This window comes from Ciconia boyciana, chromosome 7 (genome assembly GCF_034638445.1).
Source record: "Ciconia boyciana chromosome 7, ASM3463844v1, whole genome shotgun sequence".
Lineage (NCBI taxonomy): Eukaryota > Metazoa > Chordata > Aves > Ciconiiformes > Ciconiidae > Ciconia > Ciconia boyciana.
The window spans coordinates 51,091,215-51,099,466 of NC_132940.1; positions in this window are offsets into that span (position 1 = coordinate 51,091,215).

Genomic DNA, 8,252 nt, shown 5'->3' on the forward strand with positions numbered 1-8,252 from the left:
GCCTGGCTTACTCCAGGTAAGTCTGTACAAGAGTGGCAGATTTAGACAAATATTCCTCTCATCCAGCCCTAAAGGAAGCAAGTGGCACTGATGGATCTAAAACCCACAGATACATTACCTGTATGAATGAAGGTGACACGAAAGTGAAGCTACTCAGGTAAGTACAAATGCCAAACCACAAATCAGAAAAGGCAGATCTCACTTCAAGATCCGTGCAAGTGCGCTGGTTTTGGCTGGGAGAGAGTTAATTTTCTTCACAGTAGCTCGTATGGGACTATATTTTGGATTCGCACTGGAAACAGTGTTGGTAACACAGGGATGTTTTAGTTCCTGCTGAGCAGTGCTTGCACAGAGTCAAGGCCTTTTCTGCTCCTCACCCCACCCCACCAGCGAGGAGGCTGGGGGTGCACAAGGAGTTGGGAGGGGACACGGCCGGGACAGCTGACCCCAACTGACCAAAGGGCTATTCCATACCATATGGCGTCATGCTCAGCATATCAAGCTGGGGGAAGAAGAAGGAAGGGGGGGACATTTGGAGTGATGGCGTTTGTCTTCCCAAGTAACCGTTGCGCGTGCTGGAGCCCTGCTTTCCTGGAGATGGCTGAACACCTGCCTGCCCATGGGAAGGAGTGAATGAATTCCTTGTTTTGTTTTGCTTGAGTGCGCAGCTTTTGCTTTCCCTATTAAACTGTCTTTATCTCAACCCCCGAGTTTTCTCACTTTTATTCTTCTGATTCTCTTCCCCATCCCACTGGAGGGGAGTGAGCGAGCGGCTGTGTGGGGCTCAGTTGCCAACTGCAGTTAAACCATGACAGCAAAACAAACTGGGAAGTGAGGTAGCAGTAGCTGCTGCTTTCAATGCTCCCGTCTTAGCCTCTTTTTCAAAGATAAAAGAAAATAACCTGATTGCTGTACCATGAAGCCAGTTCTTTTATCCCTAAACATCTGTACTGTGTACCTTTAATTTTGTTGTTTTCATTTATTAGAAAAAGTATAGTTGGTGACAAAGAGCCAGCTGCACTGAAAAAATGACAGAGATTTGAAACATAATTGTGTTTTGAGGGTTTTAGTGACCCATCACATATTAGAAACAGGTTTTTGTGTTGAATGGGAGCTTGTTGATAAACACTGATTGTAATTCCTCATCTGAAAATGTTTAATTACCCTTTGAAGGGCTCAACTTTGACATCATTCTTGCATGCAGATGCTTGGGTGCAACAGGCACGTTTGACTACATTGCCTCCAGTAATAGTACTGATGAGGAAAGCAACAAATTAGTTCAGAACTATCAGAGACAGGGAGAATTTTTATTTATCTTTCTCTTCTTCAGAAAATGACCATGGGATCTCACCATTTGAAGCTTTCCTGTGCAGTGAGCTAGCTAAATGCCAGGGTCCAAATATCTGCGTACTAAAATCTTTGCTACCACTGTTTCAACCTAAATAATAATTTTAAAGTTCTCAGTCTAAATTTGAATACCCCTTCCAGCTAGTCCAAGATGCTTGGCTTTGGGTCCAGTCTATTCCAGAAGAAAGGCAGTCTTAAGGTTGTGGGATACTGCATACACATGAGCAAAGTAATTCTGTGTTGCCTGAGAGCAGAGTCTAACTTCACTCTGTATCAGGACATCTAAAATAGGGGCATCTAAAATTGATAACCATCTCAACCCGTGGTGTAATTGATAGCTTAAAAGATCTAATTTTTCAGATATTGTAAATATCTTCAGCTTTCACGGAAAACCAGATACAGTTTTTAAAATATGTAATGTAACAAGTTGCAGTGCAGGTCTGTGTTCAAACCTGCAAGTGGTTCTTTATGTGTGTGCTTTAACCTTTTTTTGCATGCACAAAAAAGAAACTCTGCAATAAGCTTGTATGACCTTCATACATGTATTTAAAAAAGTATGGTGGCAAAACAGCCTGTAAGTATGTCCACAAAACAGTAGACATAAAAAGAAACCATGCTACAAAATAATTGTCATAACTGTATGTAAAACCATAAAGCATTCTCACATACACATAAAATACATAGAAGTATTTATTTGAGATTATTGGTCTCTTCTTTTTAAAAAATCTACTTTCTTTTTTTGCCTCAGTCACCAAAATGTCACCAGTATGTTAGAGGTCAGTATCTCATCACATAGTGAGCATATCTACTGACTCCTGTGCAACATCAGAGACATCTGCCTTATTCTCAACATTTACATCTCCCAAATGATTGTGAATTTTGAAAACCACACATCTTGAAAGCTGGAGCAAAAAATGCCCCAGAGTTCCTTGAACGTTAATGTATCCCACCTAAGAAATTCACCTAAAGCCACCATGGATGATGTACTCTCTGTATGCATATTTTGTGCCGTTAGGATCTGATCACAGGCCAGTGGAAATGGTGGCTCTTTCTTTGGATTAGGATCTGGCCCTTAACATTACTTTCTATTTCCAGCAAGACAATGCTTGATGGTCTGAAAATTGTGGAAGCTTGCCAATTGCAGACTAATGAACGTTGCAGCTATACCCTGTAATTAGGAATCAGAAGATTGCAATTCCATTTTCTAAAAATTCTGCCAAGGTTATTTTTCTATTATTATAACAGAAGGAAGGGATGGGTTGGCAAGCTTTCTTGAAAATGTACTTACACTCTGTTTTTGAATAATGTAAATTTGTAATAGGTTTTATGCAGTAGAAATATAACAAAGAAAAGATGCCAGTGTAGAGTGGAACTAAATAACTTGTCATGTTATCAGACAGGAAAAAGCATAACCTATCTAAAAGCATAACCTATCTAAAAGCATAACCTATCTTGGATCTGGTATTTAATTTCCCTGCATTGATTATAACTTCTATATAGTAATGCTTCTGGTGCAGTTTCCTCAAAACCAGAAATCCTTTTTGGGAATAAAAGCGTATCCTGAACTTAGTGTTATCTTAACATACACATCTACTGGAACTGAAAATTATATACATCATTTGCTTTTCCAATGATGAGAAACTTCCTACTTGCAAATTCATGTAAAAGGCAGTTTTCTGACTTCTGATCTGATTGGTCGCTTTAACCTTCTGCAGTGTTATCCTGTTGCGTCTATTGCCTTGTCAAAAAGCCCTGTGTTCTGCATGTGACAAAGACTGTGTATATTAATAACTTAATTATACCTCTTCCAACCCTAATTATTTTAATTACTGCAATCATGGTAGTGTAGCACCTGCAATTGAGAGCAATCAACTGTTCTTGGATTACAAAAATTAAGTGTTCATATGAAATATTAAGTAATGAGAACCTTTGTAGAGGGCTGTCAATAAGTCAGCTATAAGATGACCTACTGTGTTGCAGCCCTTTCTACAACTCTTGAGAGAAAGAAATGGTTTGGAAAGAACCACCATTGAGTGGCGCTGTATGATGTGAAGTAAAGAGTCTAATCGTGTACATGTGTGTATTAACCAAGTATGCTCTGTGTAGCTCTAGTTTTGCCAGAAGAATTGAAAATAAAATGAGCGGAAAGAATTAATTTGCAAGTTGAGTGGCAGTATGAGCTCTTCAAAGTTTAACAATTTTCCTACATATAATAAATCCGAGAATGAAACGCAAAGGCATTCTTCATAGGAGAAATGCCAAAATAACTAGATTAACAGTATCTGTAAAAAGGTGGGCATCTCCTACCTCAGAGACATTTCAGAATATATGTTTGTCAGCTCACCAGTGAACTTGGTACTGAGATAGCCAGCTGTTTATAAGACACTGTATCAACTTCTATGATATTTGATGTGCCAGAAGAATTCTGAAAAAGACCAAGTGAGCCTAAGAATGATCTATAGCTCCTTGACTTATTTAAAAGAACTCAATTTTCTTCTAAGTGACTAAGTAATTTCTGAAGAATTTAAACAAAGTTTAAAACTGATATCTTGATTTATCTGGGGATTTATACCACATGGGTGGCATAAGATACAGTTTCCTAGAATAATTGAGGTTAATATTGATTAGATTTATCTACCTCTACAAAAGTTAAAAGAGATGCCTATTAGGAAATCAGAATATTGAACTACCAATGCAAACTGAGCCACAGAGTTTATAATGGTTAAGTTCTAAAGGCAAGTGTCCAAACATATTACTGAGGAATTTCTCTGCTTAAATGCTAGATATCTTCCTTCGTGACAGAGAACTGGAACAGCAGAGCAGCTGTCAGTCTGAAATGCAATCAGTTTCCTACAACATATGCTTCATGACATGTACAGAGTGGTACAGAAAATAAATATCATGGAGATTTTCCTGGCTGAGAGAACATGCGATACAGAAGAACACGCTATACAGAAAAACATACTGGTTAAGTAGATGTATTTAAACAGTTAGTGAAGTTAAGTTTCTCACAAAACTTCATTTCAGGCTCCTTACACAAAATAATTTGAATACCTTTTGAAGCTGCTACTAAACAAAGTAAAATAATTTTCAATAACAGAAAATAAAATAGATTTTGTTTTGAGAATTTTTAAACAAAATGTTTCAAGTTTTCATTTTACAATGAAAACTCATTTTACATATGAAAATAACATTTAACTAAATTCAGTGTTTAAGGGGTCAGAGAATTTGGAAAAAATATTTTATTTTGACAGAATGAAATATTTTGTCAACTTTAAGTGTGTTTTTTTCACTATTGCATTTGGGTAGGAAACAAAACTATCAGTTTTGTTCAGGTATATTCAAAACAGATTCTTTTCTCTGAGTGTGTTCCTCACCACACCACACACACTGCACCAAATAAGAAACAACTCCAATTTACAAATGTTTATACAGAGCACTGCTCAGTGCTACACAGAATTGCCAGAGCTTAGCCTAAAATTTCCCACTGTTTTTAATGATCCCACCCCCTAATTATAAACTAAGCCTGTAAGACTATGATAATAAGTAAATTTAGAGTAAAGCTGTTTTACTATAAAAAAGGTTCCTTTTTGTTTCAATGCAGTCATGACAGCAATCTTGATTGGTTAATAAAATTGACATAAATAAAAGGCAATTCTTGTTTCCAACCCGATGATAAATATTTATCTCTGAGAGATGTGCCATGATAAAAGAATATCTAATCCTTCCAAAGAGGACTTCTGATTTTCTTTTATGTAGGTTTGTTACTGCTGCCAAGTGAGCATTGTGAAACTGAAAGTATACAGTCAGGAAATTTATATTTCTGCTAAAAGTTTTAAGCTGCCTGTCATATTATTACATTTTTTTATATTATCTTCTTTAGCAGAGAGTAAAATAATGTTGATCAATATCTTTCATGACATTTATTTCTGCACATTACCAAAAGAGATTATCATGAGCATTGGAGAATAATATGGTAAAGTAGTTGATTTCCTTATCTATTAAGTTTGCAGACCAAAGCCTGATGTGGTATGAACGTCATTCCTTCCAGAACTATAGCAACTTATATATTTGTAGTCTAGCATCCAACTAGGCCACTAGTTGGTTTCAAAGGAACCACTCCTACCTAAACTCTTTATGAAGCTCTTGTCTAGAAATTTGTTTAAACCCAAACCCAAATCTAATAATCTAAATTATATTAACACCAATGGAAGATCAGTGCATCAGTTTAATTTTGAAGTAGGATGACAGCTGGTAACTGAATTCTGCATTGAGAGAAAGGGGAGGGGAATTCAGCTTCTGAATGCATTATTCAGTACATAGATGAATGACATTCAGTTCTTCCCATTTCTCATAAGTAATATGTATGATCTCAGAGTGCATAAAGACAACAGTAATACATACGTAAAGTACTGCAATACATTGCATTTTCTGAAATGTAGCATGCCAGCAAAATGAAACATATGAGACAAGCAGCTTTTTGGTGGCGACATGTTGCCTCGGCTGTGGCATGTGTTAGCAGAGAAACTAGAGAACGATGTTCTTTTTACCGTGTAGAAAGACTGTGCTGTTACAGAAGTCTGCAGTCTGCTCTCGTTTCTAGTTAATTCTGCTCTCTCTCAAACACAGAACTCTCGATAGTTAAACAAAACTCTTAAAAAAACAAGTTTTGTCTTGTGATTCTTATGTATTAAAGTTAATTAGCTATTTAAAGAATTGTGTTTGTATCATGACACATATTTTTCAAAAGCAGGCAAGAGAGGCAATAAATCTAAACATTATCAGAATTTCATAAATTGCCAGGCTATCTGTATTTTGTATCTCTGAGTTAAAGGAACTTGTATAAACTGTTTCTTCTAAATTAGAAGAATGTACAGAGGTTCAGATGCCAGAACTTCAGCTGGTGTAAACATATAAATAGTATATTGAACAACATCCATGAACATTTATAGTAGATAAAGACTTGGTCGGTTGAACAATTTCCTTGTGAGCTAGTTTCACATAGGTATATGTGCATAAAGCTTCTTAGAGGTGAGTTCTTCCTTGATTTGTACTTAGGGATTTTCCCTACTCTGAATTTTGGAGAAAACTTTGTGCTTAACAAGAAAGGGTTCAACAGAATAGATGGTGTGTTGTCATCATGTGCTGTGTACATTACATTCCTTCCTGGCTTCTTAGGCTGCCTCCATTTTGCTAATTTTCAATACATTGGATTTGGGCTTTGATAGACTTAAAAAAAAAAAAGTGCATTTTAAAAAAAGGCTATGTTTCTAGTTGCTAATTTTCTGCTCTCTCTTTCAGTCAGACATAAGTTGTATCTGACTGATTGCTTTTCCATGTTTCTTAAAAGACCTGATGATACGGGCTCAGCAGGCCAAAATCGAATGTTGGTACCCAGGAGCCTGGTAAGATCTCTTGATATAACTTCTCCTTCCATTTACTGCATAATGAAAAAATAGGCTTTCTGCACCGTATTCCCAGCTTTAAAATGGAAATAATGAAGTTTATGCACTGAAAAATCCACCAAAATACTATGACTTAAGTATCCTGTTCCAAGTCCTGAAATCCTGTTGATTTCAGTACGAGTTAGTTAGTCCTTATCATATAGCATATACGGAAATAATCATGCTATCAAAATGCCATAAAATGGTGACACTTTAAAGGGTAAATTTTGACAGAATCGTAGTGACAATGGTTATCTAAGAAAAAACCTTGAAAATGCCTGCACATAGAAAAGCAAACTCCAATCTTAATTAATAAATGTAGCATTAGTATCTCTAACTTACTTGCTTTCAAATTATAGAATGTTTACTTAGCGTACTTGATTGCCAGTAAAACTTTCTTTTAAATAGAAGTTTATAAAGCAAATTATCCAACTGTGAAATTGGAAGCACAACTGTTTCAGCCCATCTGAATTTTTTTTAAACGTTCCCCCACAGTAATCTGCACTCATCTTTATAGTGCCTGCAACTGAAAAGGATTATCTAGTCAGAATACATCAGTATATAATAAATGTGCTTCATTTCTTCCACAGTCCTTAAAGCTGACAGCCAAAATGAATGTTTGTCTCAGCATTGGCACCACTGGTACTTTTGCAGAGACTATTTCATGGTCCATTGGACCCTAAAGGACATTGTTTTTAAAGGCATATTATCAAAAGGAATGAAGCATACCATCAGAGTGCATATCAGCATGTAGTAAACTTAAGGGCAATAGTATTGCTTAGTTGATATTGTAAGGCTCTCTAGTCAAAATGTATTAAAACTAATCTTTAAGCTTCTCAGCTTTTATAATTTTTTTGTGTCTAACTAGTAAATACAGATCATAAAAGGTACTTGTAGATATCCAGTAATTTTGAAGGAAGAACAGAAAAGTGCTTTATAAACAAAGTAATTTATCATTCTTTCTGTAAGTATATAGAAGCCCTACTATCACAACTGCTGTTATACTAATGGGCTTCCTATACAGTGCCACATTAATTAGCTGTCAAAGTAGCACAGCTCTGAATCCCATTTTGCTGATTTATGAAAAAAAAAGCTACATTCCTTTAAAATATGCAGATTCACTGTTAGGGATATTATCATGAAGTAATCAGCTTTCTTGGAAACAGCTATTGAACTGCACAATGTAAATTTCTGAATCTCAAAGGTTGGGGGCTCATCAGAATATTCATTGGTCAAATCACAGCTATGGTAAGATTGTGCGGGAAGTGCCTAATTTGATACAGATTGCAGCAGTGTTCATTGGGTTAGATGCTGCATGGTCCTGACAGCTTAACTGTCAGATAAATTGCTGCAGTTATAGCATATGAGCAAGCCCATAAGCTGATCATATTAATGTTACGAAAATATGACACCAAAAACTAATAATGTTCTTTGAGGCATCTGGACAGAAGCAAAATCTAA